Source organism: Panthera onca, chromosome C2, assembly GCF_046562875.1.
Source record: "Panthera onca isolate mPanOnc1 chromosome C2, mPanOnc1 haplotype 2, whole genome shotgun sequence".
In the NCBI taxonomy this organism is placed as follows: domain Eukaryota; kingdom Metazoa; phylum Chordata; class Mammalia; order Carnivora; family Felidae; genus Panthera; species Panthera onca.
The window spans coordinates 144451947-144476679 of NC_138347.1; the positions used below are offsets into that span (position 1 = coordinate 144451947).

Below are 24733 nucleotides of genomic sequence, written 5' to 3' on the forward strand. Positions count from 1 at the left end.
TGTAACGATGCTTTCGGGACGAGGGGGGCGGCAGGAAGCTGTGCAGAGCTCCCCATCTCCGTTTCCTGGGCGCTGCTGCGAATTTTCAGGCTATCGTTTGAAACACAAGCTCGGCGAATTACTCATGGTCCCATAGTTATTCAGAACACTGCTCTTAAAAAAAAAAAAAAATCTAATTTTTTGAGTTTAGTGCCAAGCTTTGGGATTTGGGAATTGTACCCGGCTGCCCTAGAGTTGCTACAGCCTTTGGGCGTTTCTAGATGATAATCCCTGAGCTGCGGAGTCGCGAGTTGTTGAATTCGTTACTGTCCTTGGAGGTCGCAGTCAGGTGGATCCCCTCAAGCTCTGCGGCTATTTCTGCCTTAAAAAAAATAAAGGAGAAAACGGTAAATGTAGGCAATTTATCCTCATTAACCGCCAATTAGCAACAATGACGCCCTTCGCCACCCTCTTACTTAGTATTTTGTCAACTGAAGGCTTAAATATTGGTTAAGGTTAGAAGATGTTTTTACATACCGTTTTGATTCATCACCCCACCTGTCATCTCTGATCAAAGGATGGGTTCGACTCAAGGGCTAACTTTTTTTTGGGGGGGGGGGGGTGGAGACAGAGAGAGAGAGAGGGAGGACACAGAATCCGAGGCAGGCTCCAGGCTCTGAGCTGTCAGCACAGAGCCCAACACAGGGCTCGAACCCACGAAGCGTGGGATCATGACCCGAGCCTAAGTCGGAAGCCCAACCGACTGAGCCACCCAGGCGCCCCTCAAGGGTTAACTTTAAAATATGTTTTTGTTGATAACCTTCTCTTTTTGATTTAAGCGAAAATTAACAGCTGTTGTGAATAAACACCACACGAAGCTTAAAATTACATCCTATCTTTAAAATAGGTTAAAATCTAAATGTAATTTAAAAAAAAAAAAGTCCACTGGCTTCAATTTATCGGTCTGGAAGAGAGAAGTGTTTTTAATATTTTGGACATGAGTCATTTAGTTTTTGATTGCCTCGGTAATGTCTTTACAAATTTAAAAGACCACCAAACAGTTTGTCTTGGATAGCAGAGTTTTGAGGAATGTTAATAAAATTGGCTGAGGCACCCCAAATCATCAGAAATAAAGTGATTATCTGGTTTCTAATTTGTAGATATGGCAATGATCTCTATTTTTCAACTTTCATTCACAATTTAGAATAATTTGAGACTTGTTGAAAAGGGAAATGCATTTTTATCTTTTCTGCGTAAAGAGAAAATGACTTAGCTAATTATTTTAAAGTCAATTTGATGAGAGCCAATTTTTATTTAAAATACATACCTTGTTACTATAATTATGAAAAAGATGGGTTTTTATTAACAAAGTTATTTTTATATTAAAATGATTTTCTCCCATACATCATCACACACACACCCAAGGTGGGGGAAAAACAGGTAACATACACAAAAGGATGTGAACTACTTAAGTCATGACTTGTTACACTGTACCCAAATGTGTGTGTATCCTGAAGCAACCTCTTCAAATCCCTAACCTTTCACTTTGCAAGGTACATGGAGGGTTTCCATACATACCCTTTACATAAAGTATAGTTTAAGGGTACTAATTCTCAGGTTGTCCACTTGTATGTTTTCTTCTGTAAAATTGATTTGCCTTAGAGTGTGCCTAAATCTGACACCTTTCCCCCTTCTTCTTTGGTCATGTCCCTCTCCCACTCTACAAATAAAGCAATACCTTTAACCTGACCCAAATCTGTTAAGAAAGTGAGTGATTCTAATGACTGGGTAACTAATTCTTTTACAAGAGTGGCAATTTCCAAAGGCCTTCGAAAGTATTGCAGGACTCAATTGAATTGTCAGCTTATTAGAAATAATTTTTGATGAGATACCTCTATGTGATTTTTGATACATGGCTTAGTGGTTCAAAAGAATGGTTGTTATAACCAGAAATCCTTCTACTCCCAAATACTTAGTATAGAAGAATACAAAATAGAAGAACAGAATTAACACAAACTGTTTCTTTCAATAAATAGTATTGAAGAAAGTATTACTTTCTTAGCAATAAATAGCATCAATCCTGGATACATGATCTAAGTGGGGGTTGGGAGAGAAGGCCCTATCTATTTCTTTATGAGATGCATTTCCGGTAAGAACTGACTTGATATTTTATAATGATCATAATTTGTAATATGTTTGTTATTTGATCATTAGTAGTCTAATAATTTAATGATAACACAATACTAAAGAAAATTTTTGGAACTTATGTTCTGAGGATTTAAAAATAAATAAATATATATATATATATTTTTTTTTTTTGCTGTTGTTACAGGAAAATGTAATAGGATGGTCAGTTTAAAATATTTTCAAACACTAAAATGTTAGGATAAAGTTATGTGGGAGAAGTGAAATAAAAATATGAATTCAAGGAGAGAAAGAATGATGATCAAGTTCCCATCTGTGAAAGGAGAGCTTGTTCGTGTCCTTTTCAATGGGATGAATGTTAGTGGATTTCAGATTACTATGCCATTTACATTCCATTTATAAAAGAGATACTACTGTCTCTAGCAGCTAACCTTGCTCTGGACATACAATCTGTGCTTCATAATTTTTTGACTTGAAATGCTTTGTATTCAATCGGAGTTAGCTTCTGACAGAGCTTTCGTTTTTTAAAAAAATAAAAATGTGAGTGTCATAATTATATGCACAGTAACTAAGTGCAGTGATTTTCTTTTGGAAACATGTAGGTGAAGAAAAATTTGATAAACCTGAACAGCCCTAAAGTAGGGAGAATAAATATGAGGACATCAACAGAGAATCCAGAATGTGGTAGGATTGCGCAGAGAAAGGAAAAACATCCAATAGAGGGAATCCTATACTCTTATTAAATGAAGTAAGAGCAACTCTCCTCTGAGGCTTGACAGTTAATACTCTTGCTATTTGAGATATGAATTCATTAATTCCGTAATTAACAAATGTTTATTTAGCACCTACCATGTGCCAGACATTGTTTTAGATACTGAGATCAAACAGGCAAAATGCCTTTTCCTAGCACAGAGCCCAACGCAAGGCTTGAATTCATGACCCTGAGATCAAGACCTGAGATGAGATCAAGAGTGAGACGCTTAACCTCCTGAGCCACCCAGGCACCCCCAAAATGACTATTTAGATGTATAAGGACGTAAAAGCTATCACAGGGCTATCAGTCATGTGGATGAAGACCAGCAATTCCGTCCCATTAATTTTTTGTGACAGTTTCTATATGTGCCTATGAAAACTTTTTTTCCTATTTAGAATGAGGAGAGAAGAAATAATTCTGAGACTTTGACATCTGCACTGTAAAAACCAAGAAGACAAAGTCAGTTTGTCAGAGAAAAGACATTTTATAAAGCTACCAAATAAACAACAATGAAAGAATGACTTTAAGCTTCTGTAGGATCTGGAGAAAGAAATTAAGGTAGATTGTTTAAAAAGATTATATAGCAAAGGAGAGGGAAATTTTCCAAATTCATTGCACAACTCAGATTATATAGTAAAATTGTTGAATTTATAGTAGTTGCAAAGTTAAAGACATAATTTCCTAGTGTAGATTTTTAAATTGCCTATGTATAGTTGATTCTTAAAAGTACAAAAAAAGATGTGATTTTAATTCACTAATATTAATCATTTTCTCTACAGTCTTTAACTTTTTTTCTATTTTTGAAATTTTTATTTTAGAAAGAGAGTGTGAACAGGGGAAGGGCCGAGGGAGAAAGAGAGAATCTCAAGCAGGATCCACACTCAGTGCAGAGCTCGATGTGGAGCTCAATCCCACAATCCTGGGATCATGACCTGAGCAGAAATCAAGAGTCAGACACTCAACTGACTGAGCCACCCAGGCGCCCCTATATTTTTTTAAGTTTATTTATTTATTTTGAGAGGGAGAGAGAGAGCAAGAGAGCACATGAACACACAGAGAAGGGGCAGAGAGAGAGGATTCCAAGCAGGCTCTGCACTTGGAGCCTGACGCTGAGCTCTATCCCACGAATCAGGCAATTATGACCTGAGCCAAAATCAAGAGTTGGACACTCAGCCAAGTGAGCCACCTGGGCGCCCCTCTACAGTCATTTTATAATAATCCCCTCTGGTTTTAAAAAACTCCTCCCTCTCATCCCATAGCCAATCTGTTCACCTGGTTTTATGGATCCTACTTCTTAGCTATCTTTCAAATCCTAATTCATAATCCTTGCTGTGTTACAGTTTTCTATTATAATAGAACTGTTATATAATATATATAATATGTACTATATATATTACATAGTTTATGTATAATATATAATTTATAACATAATTTGTTCTATATAATATATAACTTATGTATTATATTGTACATGTTATATAATATACTGTATATATTATACTATAGTATATAATATGCTATATAGTATGACTATAATAGTTATACTAATATAACTATTATAATAGTTTTTTCTAATTAGTTTTTGTCTTTCGGCTCCCAACTTATTCTTTATATTGATATCTAAAATGATCTTTTAAAAATGTAAATGTTGCCATTACAGTTCTCCTCTCAAACTCCTGAAATGACTCCTTAGCATGTTTTAAAAAGCCATTCTAAAACTAGCCCAGCCTGTTTTTCCACCAGCTCTTATAAACATTGCCAACTCAGGCAATGAAATTTGGTATCTTTGTTCATTTATATACAGTTTTCATTGAGTTGACCTGGCTGTGATCTTATATATATACATTTTTATTTTATCATTGATATATTTTCTTAATTTAAAAATTCTCACTTACTTGGGGAACCCTGGAAAGATTCTCCATCAGTTTGAGAATTATGACTCTTCTTACATTATTTTGTCTTAAAATGAAATCACATTTAGAAGAGGATCCTGTATGTTCAGATAATGGATATCATCATAGTGAGTCACAATTTTTTTTATATTATTGCATCGTAATTTTTTTTAGAGTATGTGACAGAAAGATATTATTTTGATACCAAGTGTTCCTTAGTAGTAATCAAAGCCCTTTGTGCCTGAAATAAAAAAAAAAATTAAAAAAAAACTTTTTTCTCCAAAGATCATCCTAAACTAATATCAAAATTCTTAATTATTCTTCTAAATTATAATGAATTGCATTGCCATACATTATTTCCAGGCATGATAAGAAAAGTTCTTGCCTTATCCCATCCTACCAGTACTTTTTTTGGAATAATCCAAATTTTCAACTTAAAGAAGTTTTTGGTTGTTTTTTTCTCTGACAAGACAGTTTGATGTATTTATTATCTCAAATGAACTGATATGTTTCAAATACCTTTGTTAGCTAATATAGAAGTTTAAGGATCAGAGATAAGGCAGTACTAGAACTACCTGGAAATAACTTATTGAGAAAATATGTTGAGAAAATCATTGATATGTTGAGCTTAGTGACTGAGGTGATTGCTCAAAATGAAGAGTTTTAGAAGCCAGGTGATCCTTTTACTATTTTTCAATTTTGATTTTTAATACTATTTAGGTGAAAATGGAAATGAAATGACTACATTTACACCAAATCTTGTGTTTTAACTTGGGAATTTATTAGCAACAGAAATACGATTGAAATTACCAATAACATTTATATTCATGAAAAATGTAATTCTTTCTTGACATTGAATATATCATTCACTAAGTTGGAATATTTAATATTTTGGTCAATATATTTTTTTAAGTTATCAAACATAGTCTAAAGAGTCTTAAGAGAATAAAAAATTTTTTTTGTCTATGCAGCTAGGCAGAAGACAACTACAGCTTTCCAGATAGAGCAAACTTACTTTAAAAAATATGCATACGGATATCTTTGATTTAGGGTGAAAGTAATGTCCTGGATTGAGGAAAAGAGGAAGAAGCCTAGGGAAAAAAAATCTTTGCGTCTTGATATTAAGTGAATTAGCAGAATATTCCATAATCCATCGTTTCTAAAAGTCAACAAGAATCTTTATAAGATCATAATTATCTTGCATCTTTTAAAAAAATTATTGTAATGTTTTATTTTTGAAAGAGACAGAGAGAGCATGAGTGAGGGAGGGGCAGAGAGAGAGAGGGAGACCTAGAATCCGAATCAGGCTTCAGGCTCTGAGCTGTCAGCACAGAGCCCGACTTGGAGCTCAAACTCACAAGCTGTGAGATCATGACCTGAGCTAAAGTTGGACGCTTAACCGATGGATCCACCCAGGCGCCCCATCTTTCATCTTTACAAAACTGTGAGGCAGGTTTATTCATTTTTTTCAGAAGGGAAGTGTAGAGCAATAAAGAAATGATCAACTATAAAATATCAAGGCAGATTTGTTTTTGTGTCTGTGTGTATATGTGTATATGCTATATATATGTATATGCACACACACACATATGTACATACATACTATGTTTATGAAATGGTCCTTTAGTTAAGAGTTAGAGAAAGTATGCTTTTTCCCCACATGACCTAAATTATATCAGTCTCAAATTTTTTGCTGAGAAAATAATAAAAATTTTAAATATTGATAATACATAATGTTAATAATTTTGATTACTTCTTCTAGTGATATTTTAATGAAAAGATTTAGGAAAAATAGACTTAGGAGACATTCATTTTACTGCTTTACACACTGAAGGATGATATATTTAAAACCAAATATATCAGTATTATATTAAATGTATGTAGAGTACTCAGAACAAAGACTGTCATATTGGATTAAGAAAAATGCTGATTATAAGTGATCTGTGGAAAATAGCAAAGGATGAAAAAATATTGATCATGAGTAAGCTAAGCTAAAGTAGAAAGTAGCTTGATATATTAATGTGAGACAAAGCAGACTTTCAGGAAAAAAAAAGTATTTCCACCAGAAGATAAATGGTTTGTGTGTATCTAATAAAACACCTTCACAATATATGAAGCATAGCTAGACAGAACTAAGAGATAAACACACAATACTGGCAGATTTTTAACTTAACTCCTTCACTAACTGATAGAATGGAAAAAAATATATATTAAGGAAATAGATGATTGGAATTAAAATTATTACTGTCATACCCACTAGGATGACTATTATCAAGCAAATGGAAAATATTCATCTTAAAATTAATATGGAATCCAAGGGATTCAAGGGAATCCCGGAATAGCCAAATCAATCTTGAGAAAGTGTAACAAACTAGAGGTTTCACATTGCTGGTTTCAAAACATGTTACAGAGCTACAGAATCAAAACAGTATATCACTGACCTAAAGACATACATATAAATCAATAGAATAGAGAGCCCCCCAAAACCCTCATATAAATGGTCAGATGATTTTCAAGAAAGATGCCAAGACCATTCAATGTGGAAATGGCAGTTTTTTCAGCCATTGGTGTTGAAAACAATGAAGTTGGACCCTTACCTACCACCATATACAAAAATTAAGTAAAAATGGATCAAAAACTTAAATGTGAGAGCTAACACTATACAGTCTTAGAGAAAAACAGGAGAAACCTTCATGGCATTGGATTTGGCAATGAGTTTTTTATATGACCACAAAAGCACGGGCAACAAAAGAAAAAATAGATAGTGAAGGTCTCTAAATCACTAACAAAACACAAAAAAATCATCTAGTGATTCCAATATTGGAAAAATACTGTGATATTTACTTTGAATTTCATTAGAACTGTGTAAATACATAATTGAGTAAAAAATGTAACTTTGGCTTCAAAACTAAAATCACGCCTATGCTTAAATAATGTAGGCAGTAAATGACATGGGAAATGTTCATAATGTATTGGTAAGAAAGCAAATTTCCAAGTTCTGTTCAGGATTACAGGCTGATTTATTTATGTCTTTTCCTTCCATTAAGATTACAATAAAAAAAATAAGAATATACCCATAACAGAAAAAGAAAGGGTTGGGGAGTCATCAATGGATAAAAGATTTCAACAAATATTCTGAAAGAAATGAGGTATGAACATGTTACCAAAGGAATGGACACCAAGAAGCTTCAGCACAGAATATATTGGAGAAGAGTCCACAGTGGAAATGGGAATTAATCTTCCCAGAAAGATAATGGCGAGGCTATGAGGGCCCTAAATGTAAGGTGGAGGATAAATATGGGAATTTTGCAAGTGTTTTATGAAACTAATGTGCCTCCTTGTCTTCTCCATTTCATCGTGCAGAAAGGTGGCCCAAAGTTTTCTCCGAGGCCAAAAGAAGAAAAGACCCACCCACTCTAAAGAAATTGAGAATTGGACAAACTGAGAAAAACCTTTAGTGTGTTCCCTTCCAGGGTAAGAATTCCAACTTATTCCTATTCCTAGTGTGTCATGTTTACTTTGCAGATTTTGGTGTGATATGTTGAAGAAGCATGCTCTCAGTTTTACATTATGTAATTTAAAATTACTTCCATTTTCACGTTCTCATTTTAAAACTCTTCGGTGATTCATTTTCTCAATATTTGTGTAGTGATTCTTGAAACAATAATTATGTAGTTACTCACTAGCACCCAAGATAAGAAAGTCATCACTCTTTATTAGAATTATGACACTTATTTCTAAAATGAGAAACATCAATGACAGTGTATAAATCTTTTCGAATGACAAGTTGAAATTCTCTAATTAGACTATCTTGAGATTCTATTCTTGTGTCTTGTGATTTAAAGGAAATGGTGAACTTAATTGAAGATCGTTATTCCACAACATTAGTGGAACACAATTTTACCTTTAAGCAAATCAACTATGTGACTTCCATGGCAAATAGATTAGATAAAAGTCAGTTGAGAATGGGCACATGTAGGGAGAAATAACTCCCAATCTGAAATTCATGCTCTCTTTGTTCAATCTACTGATATAATTCTAATCCATTTATAACACTATTGTATTTGACAGATTGTCTGAAGAACTTAATTTTAATTATCCTTGTTGGGTCTGTTGTTTTATTTTTAAGTCTCCATATACTGAATAAACTGCGGTATTTGTAACCAATATAGATCTAAAGCATACAGATTGATTACTAACATTTGAAATTAGCATTTAGAACAGTTTATCAGATTTCTACTATTTGTGAACTATTCCCTTAAAAATTTTAAAGCTGAAGACCATAGTTGCTGCAAATGATACCAATTTTTGATTATACCAATAAGCTGTTTCTTTCCATTCAACTTTGATTTCTGATTTCAGATGAAATTCATCAGTTATCTTCACTATTAAAATGAAAGAAAAAGTAAAGAAAATATCTATTGAGCATCTTGGAGCATTTTTTTAAAAGTGTATTTATTTTGAGACAGAACACACATGCACACACACACCACACACACACCACACACACATGAGTTGGGGAGGGGCAGAGGGATAGCATCCCAAGCAGGCTCCACACTGTCAGCACAGAGCCTGACTTGGGGCTTGGTCTCATGAACCATGAGATCATGACCCAAGCCAAAATCAAGATTTGGTCACTTAACCAACTGAGCCACTCAGGCGCCCCATCTAGGAGCATTTATTAAGCTAGAATCTATCCAGAAGTATCTGCATAAACTAGTTCATGAGCAGTAAAGCTAAATTACAAATTTGAACAGATAATAGGCTCTTAATAAGTTTCTGTTGAGTCATTAAGTATAATCTAAGGTTGACATATAGGCACAACTTTATTAATTAGGTAAATGAGTGAACAGTGAATGTTAAATTTACATCACAGAGAAAATTAAGGATAAATGCATTTTAGAGTTTAGAGGCAAACTAAATAATTATTTGTTAAATTGAGCACTTGAGAAAAATCATTAAGGAAAGATGAAATAAGTATACTCATTTTGCATTGGTTTCTGTATATTTTAATTTTCTTATCTAACTACAAATTTAACTCGCTTAAAAGCAGTGTAGAAAGGAAATCAAACATTTATTATATTGTTTTTAGTGTACCAGGCACTGAAATGGGTTTTTTTATATGCTGTTTCATTTTGTCATTAAAACCATCCTATGACTTAAGCATTATTATCCTCAACACATACAGATGATAAAGTGATGTTCAGATCATTTAACTGACTTGCCTTAATTTAAAAATGTCAAGAAATGCAGCCAGAATTTAAATCTAGAGCTACAGAAGATATCCAGGTGATACAGCCATCCTGGTTTTAAATATTTTGAGTATCAACACTGGCGGGGCACTCTAACTCTGAAGTTACTGTCATTTCCAATATTTTATAATACAAATATTCAGTGCTTTTCTTTGGCAGGAACTTTTTTAGATGCCAGGATACAGTGGTTAACAAGATAGATAGGAACCTTGCCCTAAGTGGATTTTCACTTGCTTGTAGAGGACTTTATCAAATAAATTATAATACAGTGTGTTAAGTGGTATGTAAAGGAAGTAAGACTGCTAGGGGCACATGGAAAGAGCATTGACCCCTACTTACCGTTTTTCGGATTGGTTTAGGTATCACCTCTCTTAAGTGGCCTGACACCCTGTACCTGAAAGTGTTAGTGTGCCACATCTGCTTCCATAGCATCCTGTGTTTGTCTTATAATACTTGATACTTAACATTACTTGAGGAGAGGGATTTTTGTCTTTCCCTAAGCATTAAGTCTGGCTTTGGCAAACCCTCAAGAAGTGTCAGAACCAAAAACAAACAATAATAGAATCAGGATCTAAAACTGTAGCAAATAAGTAAGGAGTTTTAGATAAGGTTTTAGGTATTGAGAAGTAATGGAGATTTCCTTGTAAAGTAGGAGGCAAGTTTATTTTTCGAGAATGAGGAAGATGGTGTGAGATTTATAAAGGTTTAGAATAATCACAGTGAGGATACAGGAGGAAAGAGAAAGAATACGTAAAAAGGGTAGCCTTGAAGGTGTGCTAACGGCTCCTCTGAGCTGGAATCTTTTCATTTAGAGTGGTACCAGTAGACATGAGTACATAATTTCCTCTAAGAATCAGCAGCTCCTGGGCAAGAAATCAGGGATCAAGCCTGTATTTGGTAAGAATGTTCTTGGCCTCAAGTAGTTGGACAGACAAATAGCTTAAACATGTAGGGGTTTTCTCACGTATCCAGAAGAACACACAGATATAGAATGACAGTAAGATTCCTAAAGTTAAGAGCAAAAAATTTTACTTCTCAGAATGTTACCATGCATTTATCAATTGGAAATGGTTTTTCTTCTGTTTTTTTTTTCTGAATTCTTGTTTTCTACAATAAATGCGTTTTACATTAAAATTGATCGTTGAAATAAAGGTTTAGAAGGAAAGTATCTCTGTTTCGTTTCCAAAACATTTTTTAGTTTATGCTGAATGTTATTAGTACCAGATAACACTTGAGCATCATTAAGGAACCCAGGACATAAGAAGAAATGATTGTACATTTTAAATGGGTGAATTTTTTGGTATGTGAGTAATATCTCAGTAAAGCTGTTAAAGCTAAAGAAATGAAGAGAAAAAATGGGAACTTCCTCCCCTACATGTAGCAAAACTTAATAGAAAAATTAACTCTTTGTTGTACAAGTAATGTGTCAAGAGCTTTCTTAAAAAGTGGCTTCTGGTTTTGGGGTGGTGGGGAAAGGTGAATCATTGTAGATGAGGCCTAATCTACCAAAATTATTAAATAAGTCAAGCTTATATTTTTATACCAGACTCTCTTTTCTCAACCATTTGTATAATATATATGTCATAACTTGCTCTGATCTCACAACGCTTCCCAGCTTGCTCTTTTCTTTCTTTGCATTTCTGTTCTCCTGATTCACAGAAAGGAAAAAAAAAAAAAGACCAAAATACAAGAACAGGGGCACCTGGGTGTCTCAGTCGATTAAGAGTCTGACTCTTGGGGGGCGCCTGGGTGGCGCAGTCGGTTAAGCGTCCGACTTCAGCCAGGTCACGATCTCGCGGTCTGTGAGTTCGAGCCCCGCGTCAGGCTCTGGGCTGATGGCTCGGAGCCTGGAGCCTGTTTCTGATTCTGTGTCTCCCTCTCTCTCTGCCCCTCCCCCGTTCATGCTCTGTCTTTCTCTGTCCCAAAAATAAATAAAAAACGTTGAAAAAAAAAATTTTAAAAAATAAAAAAATAAAAAAAAAAAAAGAGTCTGACTCTTGGTTTTGGGTCAGGTTATGATCTCATGGTTCGTGAGATTGAGACGTCGGGCTCTGTGCTGACAGCCAGAGACTGTGTTGTGCTTCTTTCTGTTTCTCTCTCAAAATAAATAAATAAATATTAAAAATAAAACAGAAACCTACTTAAAGTTGGCTAAAATTGTTTTCTCCACTTTCTCACTTCATAATTACAGTTTAGCATGCTCCAATGAGGATTTCATCTCTACCACTAACCTAATGTTTATAGATCATCGATGACTTCCATGTTTAAATCCAATGTATATATCTCTGTTCTTCTTACTGAAATCCTAAGCAACATCTAACACAGTCATGTGTTCTGTCTTTCTGGAAACATGAGGGTCACCAACTTTGATTCCGTTACTTAGGCTGAAAACTTAGTAGTCAGTCTTGATCACTACCTTTCCCTTATTCCCTACACAAAATATATCCGTGAGTTCTACCTGGTTCACCTCTAAAACATATGCAATCAGTCTACTTTTCTTAGAGCCATATTTCTACACAAGACTAAAACATTATTTCTATCCTCAAATCATTTATACTGTAATATGATGTATTTTTAAAATACATACTTTGTTGAATTGTTCCATATATACAAAAAAGTGTGAAAATTATAGCTCACAAAGTAAGTACACCTGAGTAACCATATTCTGGGTAATGATGAAATCTCTTCCTCTCATTCATTATCTATCACAGTTGTTAGGACCCTTGAAGAACATTGCTTGCCCCCAAGAAGCTACCAAATGGCTACTCTTAGTCACTAGATCCCTTTGATCCAAAGCTGACTACTATCTTAACTTTTAACACTGCAAATTAGTTCTGCTTGTTTTAAAACTTTATTTAAATGGAATCATGTAACATGTATCTTTTTATCTGGCTTCTTTTGGTATTCACTCAGGTTTGTGTAGCAGGAGTTTGTTCATTTTTATTGCTATACGCTATTCTACAATGTGAATTTACTGTATTTCATTTTTCTCTTCTACACTTTATAAGATATTTTAAAAATTTTTAATGTTTATTTTTGAGAGAGACAGAGTGTGAGCAGGGGGGCGGGGGGACAGGGGGAAGAGAGAGAGGGAGAATCCAAAGCAGGCTCTAGGCTCTGAGCTGTCAGCACAGAGCCTGATGCCAGGCTTGAATCCACAGACTGAGATCGTGACCTGAACCAAAGTGGGACACTTAACCAACTGAGCCACCCTGGCGCCCCTATAGATATTTTAGTTGTTTATTGTTTTTGGCTACAAATACTCTTGAACATATCTATTGAGATATATATGTGTGTGTGTGTGTGTTAGCTATAGATATTTGTGTCATATAAATACCTAGAAGTACATATGTTCAAATTTACTAGATAGTAAAAAAAGCAAGTTGCCAGTGGACATACCAGTTGGCAGTGCAACCAGCTGTGTATGAGAGTTCAAGTTTGTTTATATCCTTGCTAACATTTGGCATCGTCGGTCCTTTTAACAGTGACTTTGCTGATAAGTTTATAGTGGTATCTCATTGTACTTTTTTTTTTAAGTTTTATTTTATTTATTTTGAGAGAGAGAGAGAGAGAGCGTGTGCGTGCACTCAGTTGGGGGAGGGACAGAGAGAGAAAGAGAGAGAATCCTGAGCAGGCTCTGCACACTCAGGGCAGAACCCGATACAGGACTCGAACCTATGGACCGTGAGATCATGACTCAAGCTGAAACCAAGAGTCAGACGTTTAACTGACTGAGCCACCCAGGTGCCCCTCTCATTGTACTTTTGCTTTGTATTTCCTTTATGATTGTCAAGTTTGAGGCCTTGCCATATTTATTGGTTACATGGATTGACTCTTGTGAAGAACCTGTTTATGTGTTTTGGCTGTTTTTCTATTGGGTTTTCTGACTTTTTTCTAATTGATAGATTTGTACCGGAAATCTTCCTGCACTTATAGTCATACTGGCGTCATATTTGTCCTGCACATAGGCCCAAATTTTCTTCTTGTCATGGCTCTTTATGGGCGGTGTCTTCAGTTTTCAAGTTTCAGCTCAAATGTCATTTTTCATGTAAAACCTTCCTTGACCATCTCCTCATCTCCCTCAGCATATACATCTATCATACCAACCTGTCTTTTTTCCCTTTAGCATCTATCAACATCTGAAATTATCTTATTTTTTTTGTTTGCATATACTATCTACTTCCCTTCTTACTGGAATGTTAACTCCTGCTTACTATGTCTATTTTTATTCACTGCTGTTTCCCAGCAGTTGGAACTATTGTGTGGCATGTGAGAGGTTAAAATACCTGTTGAAAAAAATGAATGAATGAGTGAATCAGGGAACAAATTAATGCCAAATTTGAGGTACTGTTCGTTTTGATATATTTACAGAAGAGTACATACCATTTTTCCCCTAAAAGACTGTATGTTTTTGGGGCGCCTGGGTGGCGCAGTCGGTTAAGCCTCCGACTTCAGCCAGGTCACGATCTCGCGGTCCGTGAGGTCCGTGAGTTCGAGCCCCGCGTCAGGCTCTGGGCCGATGGCTCGGAGCCTGGAGCCTGTTTCCGATTCTGTGTCTCCCTCTCTCTCTGCCCCTCCCCCGTTCATGCTCTGTCTCTCTCTGTCCCAAAAATAAATAAAAAACGTTGAAAAATAAATATCCTTTAAAAAGACTGTATGTTTTTGTGGATAGAAAGCAATGTTCTTGAACTAGGACCGTTGCTTATTATTTCTTATGTGCATCATAATTACATTCCTGGTAAGATTATTTAACCCCTAATGATCTTCATTTTCCGAGGTAACTCTAAAAGTAGCCATTATTGGTACATTGCTTGTTCACCTTTGCAATTATAAAATTTACAAATCCATGAAACATTCTTCAATTTAACTTTTGCAACAAGAAGTTACAATTTAGCAAAATAAATTAAATCAAGTACTTTGGATACACAAGTGTTTAAGGCTACTTAATTAGCAGAAACAGTGCAGGTTGAAATTTATTGAAAATTTGTACTTTGATGGTTTATTTGGAAACTTGTTTTCATATTAAAATATTTCTTCAGAATTTTCAATAATTGATTTTAATTGAAGATCTGATATATAAGCTATAATTATGAACAACATGCAAAGAAAAATATTAAATCTGATGAATTAATATTATTCAAAGTTTTCTGTAGCTAGTCACCACTTTGATGTATGTAGATCAATATCAAATTCTTTTAGAATGTTTATTTCAAGGATAGATTATGTTATGTTACTAAAATATCTTTGAGAAATAACTGTTATATATTGTTAATTTTGTCTTTTTACATTTATATTAGTCCTTTGAATTTATTTCCTGTATTCATTTATAAAACTCATAATATTGAAAATGTAATTTTATTATATTTATTTAAAACACATATATACTTCAGTCTATTCTAATTCATGGTCATTATGTTTTATTATTACATCATTGTGAACACTGAATTAGCAAATTCTGAATCATTGCTCCTAGAGGAAGTGCAGAATTAAATTCCTGCAAGCCTCTGGTCACCACATCTTCATTAATCATCACTACAGAAGCTTGTTTTCTGTGTGTTTCTGTTTAAAGACACCTTATTTAATCTATACTGTTGATTCATTAACATTGAGCTCATGGCCAACAGCACTATAACTCTTGCCTAAACAAAGCTTATCTAGCACAGATTTTCTCCTTAAGGTACATCACAGCCTTCTTGAACTTAAGAATGCTAGCTGTATGTGGGGAGGACATTTTAAACAATAAAATCACCAACAAAAGTGCAGTAATTGGGAAAATGTGGCACTAACTAGACCATGTCTCTTCTGAAACAAGAAGGCAGAGAATTGCCTGTGAAGGCGCAGCAAATATTGATATTTGAGGTTATAAATAATTTATAGTGAGTGGGAAAAATTACAAATATGGAATTTGCAAATAATGAGGATTGACGTATAGTTATATAAAACAATACAATTTAAAATTTTCTAATATAAAAACTTTGGAAAATAGAGCAGAAAACAATTTATAATCTTACCACCGTAAGATTTTTACATCTTTTTCCAATTTTTGCCTCTGGTATATATATTTTCAAATATTGCATGCACAGCTACATTTTTTGTCTTACACCTCAGTGTGCCTCTGGAAAACCCTCCTCCTCCATTGATGTATTTTTTTTTTTTAGCTTATTTATTTATTTAGAGAGAGAGCACAAACAAGGGAGGTGCAGAGAGAGAGGGAGAGAGAAAGAATCCTAAGCAGGCTCTGCACTGTCAGCGTGGAGCCCAGTGCAGAGCTTGAACACACAAAAACCGCAAGATCATGACCTAAGCTGAAACCGAGAGTTGGACACTTAACCAAATGGGCTCTCCAGGTGCCCCCGTTGATGTATATTTGATGGAGTTTTCTTTACCCCATGCTCCAGAGGTGGGTATGTGACCTATGCCTAAAAGTTGTGATATTCACCAGCTACGGTCATTGATACTGGGATAGACATATGTTCACTTAGAGCCAGTGTGGTGCCGTAAGATTTTTGCTGGATTTCTGGAGAAGACATTTGCTCTTTTATACTGGACTTGAATTTTGCTGCCACTGTCTTTCATGTGGAACCTAAGAGTAAACCTAATGCAGAAGGAGGCAGACTAGAGAGACTAAGGAAAACCAAATCCTAACGAAATAATTTACTTGGTCTTGAATTAATTTATTTTTATAAAATTGTACATATTTAAGATGTATGATATAGTATTTTAACATATATATATATATATATATATAGTTGAAATGATTACTACAATCAAGCTAATTATGATATCCGTCACCTCACATAGTTGCTTTTGTGTTTGTATGGTAAGAACACTTAAGATTTCTTTTAGTGAATTTCAAATATACAACCTATACAACCTAGTATTATTAACTATGACCAGCGTACCATCAATTAGGTCTCTAGACCTTGACTCATATAACAGAAACTTTGTACCCTTTCACAAATATTGCCATCTCCTCCTCATCATCCCTGGTAACCACCATTTTCTCTGCTTCTATGATTTTGACTTTTTTTCAAATTAAGTGATAATCATACAGTATTTTTTTTTCTGTGCCTGAATTATTTCATTTAGCGTGATGCCCTCCAGGTTCATCCATGTTGTCACAAATGACAGATTTCCTTCTTTTTTAAGGCTGAATGAAATTCCAGTGTGGGGAGGGTATGAATAATGTGAACAATGCCACAGTGAGCATGGGAGTGCAGATATTTCTTTGAGATAATTTTATTTCTTTTTGATATATACCCGGAAGGGAGATTATTAGATTATGGAACAAGCTATCAGTTTTGTATGGACCTGCATGCACATGTGTATATGTGTGCACGTATACTTATGATTGGTCCTGAATGAAAATAATAACTGAATTCATTCCATATGACATTTAAGAACATTCAGTTGCTCAGGTACAGGAGAGGGGGGAAAAAGATCACTAAGTTCACTAAAGGAATGTCAAAAGGAAGCTCAGGGATTGGTTAGTTAGGGGTCATGTTTTAGGAGACTGAATCACCTCTAGCCCAAGCTTCTTCCTGACACTCATCACTGCCTTCTCTTAAGATTTGTTCCTTATTAGTAGTAAAGTGTAAATCTGTTTAGTAATCCTTACCTATATGATATATAAATGTCTCCTACACTAATCTGATCTTGTCATTTCTAGTTCTTTATTTTAATTCTTTCATACCTGCTGGAGGACCCATTTAAACAATCTCAAAGTCTGGGTGTGCCTGGGGGGCTCAGTTGGTTGAGCATCTGACTCTTGATTTTGCCTCAGGTCATTATCTGATGGTTTGTGGGATGGAGCCCCACATTGGGCTCTATGCTGATAGCACAGAGCTTGCTTGAGAGTCTCTCTTTTCTCCCTCTGCCTCTACCCCTGCTTCTTGTGCATGCACACACACACACAAACTCTCTCTCTCTCTCTCTCTCTCTCTCTCTCTCTCTCTTTCTCAAAATAAATAAATAGATATTTTTAAAAAGAACCTCAAAGTCTGAATATATAGGTAGATTATTTTCCCTTTACTTTATTATGTGAATGTTAACTTGACTTAAGAATGCCAGCAAATCTTCACCCTGAAGTGTAGAGTTGCTTTTTTGGTGAGTGGAAGAAAGAGATAGATTGAATACTGCCACAGAAGTAGTTCTTTGTGACTTTGAGTTCACTACCAACTCCAAATTCAAGACTTTATAGATCCTTACTTAATCTTCAATATTTTCAATCTCTGGAGTCTAGTACTATTAGAGCACTTGGTTTATTCCAACCGTAAATCAAATGCCCTTTCTCCCATTCCTGGCGGTGTCCCTTCTTAATGTTTCCAGTTTATAGTAGTAAATACCCTCTACTAGTGGTCCCAAAGTCAGCTGGATGACTGTAGCATAGTATTCCAGTCTCCAGTGGTTTCAATCACAGCCAATAAAAAGAGAGATGAACCCTGAATCAGTGTATTTCTACCACTGGCCTCTTCTTATGGACCAGGAAAGACACCATCTCTAACAATTTGATATCTTTGAAGGCTGGATTAAAATAAATTTTTAATCTGTAACTCTAAGAAAATGTCTTTTTAGTGAAATGATGAAATGCTGCCCAAATCTGGTTTTTAATCTGTAGATAATCTAATCTTGAGCCCTGAATTCCCAGCTAGAATTCACTTTCTTTATGCCTTAAAGTAATTCCTAACTAGTGAAAGTTTGGTGCCCAACCCCCTGAATGGTTATGGTAAAAGTTAATTTGTGGCTTTGTTTTAGGGTAATGATTTTTAATCTGACGTGGAGTTGGACAATTTTACCATCCGTCCAAAATCCCATCTGGTAGTCCTTCAAATATACTTCAAATCTAAGACTTTCTTGTTCCCATCCTAATAAGGCCAGCTCAGTGTCACATTAAAAAAATACAAAGTCTCTTTTTAAAAGCATTGAAAATCAAGTCTTTATGAAGTTTCTTGAAGCAGTGGAAGAGGAGGAAGTCCTTCGTTTGAAACTAAGTAAAGTAAAATTTGTCTTTACCCATCTATCCTCTTCAAAGTTAACAAACTATGCAGGAATTACTTGCCTCTTTTCCTTAAAACTCACTTAAAAAATGACCTTTCACTTTCTTACTTAATTCCCTCCTGCCTCCTATACTCTCCCAAATCTAGTCTTACAATATCTTCATATTTTTTCTTCTATAAAGAGCATTCTCAGCCCCTCCATGTCTGCATTTTTACCTATCAGCCAACTAAGTCCCTGGGAGTAAATAAAAATGCTTTCTTAGAGATATGAACTGAAGAGGGGAAGATGAAGCTACATTTTTAACCTCTTCTGTCTCTACCTTATATGTCCCTTCAAGTATATATAATGCATGTAGACGTTAAGCAGTCTTCAGCACCTTGTAATGCCCATTTACCTCATCCATCACCTTGCATACTGCTCCTACTTAGGTTGTTGAAGCTTTGCTGCTTGACGCTTCTTTGTTAAAAACAAAACCAAACAATCTATTGGAGAACTGCGGGAGACGGTCTTTCTAGGTAAGGCAGTTAAGTGAGGGACTGGATGTGGGGGAGGAAGATGGCCTGGTGTATACTCCGCACCTCAGGAATGTTACTGAGTATGGAACAGCTGCCTTTAGAAAACTATTTCTAGAAGACAAAACGTTTGCTTTTACAAGCCAAAGATGTGCTGAAGTACAGAGGGCTGCTAGATTGGCAGAGCTAGGTTCTGCAGTTCTCAGTTTAGTTGCAGTAAATAACGAAAGGACTTCCAGAGCTGCAGTTTGCAGCTACATGATACTTCAGAAGACTTTTGCAAATAGCCGAGTACTACTTATGAAAAGATAGAAAAAGTTGCCAGCAGGATAAAAAAACACAAAAAAACGGAATCATGTGGTAGGTACAAGGGCAGGACTCAGTCTAAACTCTATATCGAAGCCAAAGAACGTGGAAAGTATCTCGGAAACAGGATAAAGAAGCAACCAGATGCGTAAACTGCAGGAAGAATTTCCGCCTCACAGTCCTGATACCCACCATACCCCCTCAAGTAATTTGGCCACCTCAGTCTCCCTGTTGCACTTACCTGTCAGATGACGGCTCTGATACAGAGATGGCTTCTGGTTCTAACAGCACACTTCCCTTTTCCTTTTTAATCTGACTTGTTGGAAAAGGTATAAACTATGTTGTGAGTTTAACTCTATAAAAGGCACTTTGGGGAAGTCCTTACCACCCATTTATTGAAGCCTTGCTGCAGCAACAAGAAGGGTTTCTGAGAAGCTGGACGATCAGGGTGCCAGAGCCTCTGCCATTTCCACTGAGGAGTGGTTTATGTAGATGGGGAACAAAAAATCCAAATTGAATTTGCTGGGGCCGCCATAACAAAGTATTACAGACTGAGTGGCTTAAATGGCAGAAATTTATTTTCTCCTTGTTCTGGAGGCCGGAAGTTTGAAATCTAGGTGTCAGCAGGGTGGTTCTTTCTGAAGTCCTTGAGGTAAGGATCTGTTCCAGGCCTTTCTTCTTGGCTTGTAGATGGTCACCTTCTCTCTGTGTTTTCACATTGTTTTTCCTCTGCAGGTGCCTGTCCAAATTTCCTCTTCTGATAAGAGCACCAGTCAGATTGGATTAGGCCCACCCTAATTTTAATTTACTTAAGCTCTTTAAATACCCTGTCTCCAAATACAGTTATATTCTGCAGCACTGAGATTTAGGTCTTCAACATATAAATTTGTTGGGGGCGGGGGGGAAGGGGAGATACAATTCAGCCCTTAATAGTGGCTTTCCAGCTCTTTGATACTTATTATTATGCTTAAAGGCAATTTCTAGAATGATTTGAGTTGGTTCTTTTCTCCATTTCCACAAACTCTGAAGCCAGTACTATAGAAAAAAAATATTTTCATAATATTTAAGATACTGTTTCATAGGACTCCTGAATGCCACTATAAAGTCTTTATATCCCCTTCTAATGAACGAAAGTAAGGGAATTTCAGACGACTGAGATAGGATTAATTGTATGATAGACCACATGTAATTGTAGCCTTCTATATTGAGAAGCGGTGGTTGAGGCATTTTTCAAAGATGACTGGCTGTACTTGTTTTCCCTCATAATAATAAATACTCAATCACGTAGTCTTGTCACTGGAAGTATTTGTTAACAATTTTGAATTAAGGTTTTGCCAAGGTTCTGATCACTCAAATCTTTACTACTGAAATATTAATCAGGACACACTATGCTTCCTAGTGTAAACACCTTGAAGGAGAAAATCATTCCTAAATATACAAAGAGGTAACTTGACTGTCTATGTTGTATCTTGTGTCACTTCCCTCTGTGTTAATATTTGATAAGGTGTTTCATTTATATGAGACTTCTAATGCATAACCAAATCACCTCTTTGGGAAAACTTATGAATAGTACCAAAACACTGCATATAGTAGCTAATATACTCTATCACTCTGTTACACTCTCTGAAAAATAAAATGTGGATCTTCAAGATGGCACAGAACAAAGGCTAACACTTCTTGAGCTTCATTTCTTAGAAGGCTTACCATATATGTAAACAGTTGACTTTTGTTTTTATTATGTGACCAATGATTTCACTAAAAACCTGCACAATTCAGTTTTAGCTGTGGGTTCAGTTGACCTTTGTATTTACCTGTGTAGGTGGGCATTTGACTTGTGGTAATGTATTAGGATTTCTTGTTTAATATTAAGGAAATTTCTAGGAGAAAATACATGTGTATTAATGCTGAATGGATTGGTTTTTTGGGTGTCTTATTTTAGTCAAGCTTTCTATACAATCAGATGTTATGTGATTAATGAATCCTGAATGTGGAGCTCTTTAATTCTGAAATCACCATTAAAAGCCTTTCTTAGTTGAGCCCAAGCCAAAGTGTTCTCATTGCTGCTTTTCTAAAAGTTCAGGTGGGGAGGGGGTACCCACCAGTTCACTTTTTATAATGAGGGAAGAACATTTTGCCTACCTTATAAAAATGTGATTCAGTGTCATTCCTTAACATTGGATTTTAAAAATTGGATAGTTTAAATAACAGTAGCAGTGAGCCACTTTTATGGGTATCCTATAATTTTATAATTATTAATCTAAAAGTAAAGTTCTGTTCTTCTTTCTTTTGGACAAGCCTACACAGTACGTCCCATCCTAGACACAAACTACATAGTGAGTTGAATGGATTCTCCCATAGCCTTTGAGATATATTATGAGGTCTTACCCGTTATCATCTCTCCTGAGTCATATCTGAATTTTATTTTGTGCATTTTGGCTGGTACCGGTGGTATAGGATATACCATAATATAGATTATCTCTATTACTATATTTATTACTAGACGCAACCAGTCTTCTTTTTTCCCTTTTACCTCTCTTTGCTCATAGGATGTACTATATGTAGTCATATACTTTGAATTAATATATTAGAAATCACAAATCTGTTTTGTACTTTTTAAGTTGTTCAGTACAGGCTTGTACTAGGATAGTTAATAAATTTAGTATTTTACAAAATTCAAAAAAGAGTATACACAGAAAAGTAACCTTGAGGCTTTCCTGCTTTCCTAAAGCTCTTCTACTAAGTATATTCGCTCCTTACAATATGCATTCTGAATCAGTCCATATGTCTATATTTTGAAAATATTTCTTCCTTGTCTCTTTTTTGCCTTTCAACTTTTTTATGGTTTTATTTTATTTTTTTGAGTTTTAGTTCCACAGAAGATTTAATCTCAGTGTGTTCAAGTTTATTAGTCTTTTATGACTTTTATGTCATACATGCAAACACATTGGTACTTCTACATTATATATGTTATTTTACACTTTTTTACATTAGTGTTTAGTCATTCTGGAATTAATTTTTATAAATGGTGCTAGGTTGAGATTTAACTTTAGTTGTAAAAATTACGAATGAATGTTGAATTTCTCACATGTAAATATACAATTATTATATGGTTTTCCTTCTGTAATCTCTAATGTGACGTGTCATTGCAAACTATTGCAAGTGGCCAAACAGCATACATATCAAACCTGCTGGGGCAGTATTTGCAAGGGAAAGCTTCGAGGTATAGGTGTCAGTACCTCAGTGGTGAGTCACCATTGCCTTATTCCACTCTGAAATAGAGCATAGCAGCAGTCTCTTTGGGCCATGTGACAAATTCCATTGGACAGACCTTGACCACTGAACTATGAAACTTTTAGTGAGTAATTGGAGAAACACCAGCTCCTCCCTTGGCATGATCAAGGACCAGAATACAGTAGTAATATGATGCGGCACAACTTTGATTTCAGCACTGTCCTGACAGCATGGCATTCAGGGTTGATGAGAAGTCCCAGCCCAGCTGAAATCTAAGACCTTTGGTTATAGACACAAGATGCTTCAAGTTAGCAAGATTTGCCATGCTAGTAGGCCATATCAGTATACATGATTAATTGGGTTAACATCAGCCCCTTCCCTGACATGAGAAATGGTTGGAGGTGGCAGCGGGGCCGAAACATTATGGTCGACCAGTATTGATTACATCAGGCTCTGGCCATAGCCTGTTTCTGTGGAGCTTTGTCAGATGCCACATTTTTGGCAGGCCATCTTGCAGAGGACCAGTCTTATAACTAGTTAACTTTTACTTTTCATTGCCTATTTGGCCAAGATCACTTTTTTCCCTTAATATTCTAATAGATGCACTTTACTTTACAAATCTGATCTGCTTTAGCTCAGATTTTTAAGATCTTTCCTAAATGAAATTGCCATAGTTTTTTTTCTTTTCTTATGTTCTCCTTATCTGTCTTTTTAAATTTCCTTTTGAGTTAAAAATATGCAAGGTATCTTCTAGGAGCTTTTAAATTTTTCTAATGCTCTATTTATATTTATAATATAGTTTATTTCTGAATTTTCTCTTTTTATTCTTTTTTTTTTCAATGTTTATTCATTTTTGAGAAAGAAAGAGCATGAGCAGGGGAGGGGCAGAGAGAGAGGGAAACACAGAATCCAAAGTAGGCTCCAGGCTCTGAGTTGTCAGCACAGAGCCCAACGCAGGGCTCGAACCCATGAACCACGAGATCATGACCTGAACTGAAGTTGGATGCTTAACCAACGGAGCCACCCAGGTGCCCCTGAATTTTCTCTTTTTAAGGAACCAGCTTTTGTTTTATTGATATCAGCTAAAGTTTGTCCCCCAAATTCATATGTTCAAGCCCTAATTCCCATTGTAGCTGTATTTAAAGATGGGGCCTCTAAGGAAGTCATAAGGATTAGGTGAGTTCCTAAAAATGGGGACCTGATCTAATAGAATTAATATCCATGTAAGAAAAGACACCACAAAGCCCATCCTCTCTCTCTCTCTTTGCACATACACTGAGGAAAGGCTACCCAAGAGAAAGGACATAGTAAGAGGAAGCCGTCTACAAACCAAAGACTTCCAGTCTGCAAAACTGTGAGAAATAAATTTGTTCTCTGTTGTTTAAGACTGTTATTTAAGCCACCTTAGTCTATGGTATTTTTTTTTTTAGTGGAAGTTTATATTGATCAATTCTATTGGTTCTTTATTATTTGTGTTTTTTTCTTGCTTGTTTCCTTATACATCATTTTTTTTTAAGTTTGGGTTGCATTCTGTGAAAAACCCTTAGTTCAGTCTTGTAGCTCACTGATTTTTTTTAACCGTCTTGACAGTCAGCATATTGGTTTTTTTAAATTTCAGTGGTCAAATTTTAAATTTCTATGATATTCTGTTATTTCTTCTTAAGT

General features: G+C 35.4%; 1 protein-coding gene and 1 pseudogene across 5 annotated transcripts in view; both read left to right on the forward strand.

Moving 5' to 3' along the window:
- Positions 1–24733, forward strand: part of ZCWPW2 (zinc finger CW-type and PWWP domain containing 2) — a 147885-nt gene that overhangs the window by 320 nt on the left and 122832 nt on the right. For 4 of the 5 annotated variants that reach the window (XR_014135254.1, XM_081790136.1, XM_081790135.1 and 1 more), the window contains exon 2: positions 8134–8244. The gene's annotated coding sequence lies outside the window, so the exon portion shown is untranslated. Of the gene's footprint in view, positions 1–2726; positions 2873–8133; positions 8245–24733 lie in introns of all 5 variants that reach the window. The other variant, XM_081790134.1, reaches the window with a different exon arrangement.
- LOC132684138 (SIN3-HDAC complex-associated factor pseudogene) lies at positions 10697–20685 on the forward strand (annotated as a pseudogene).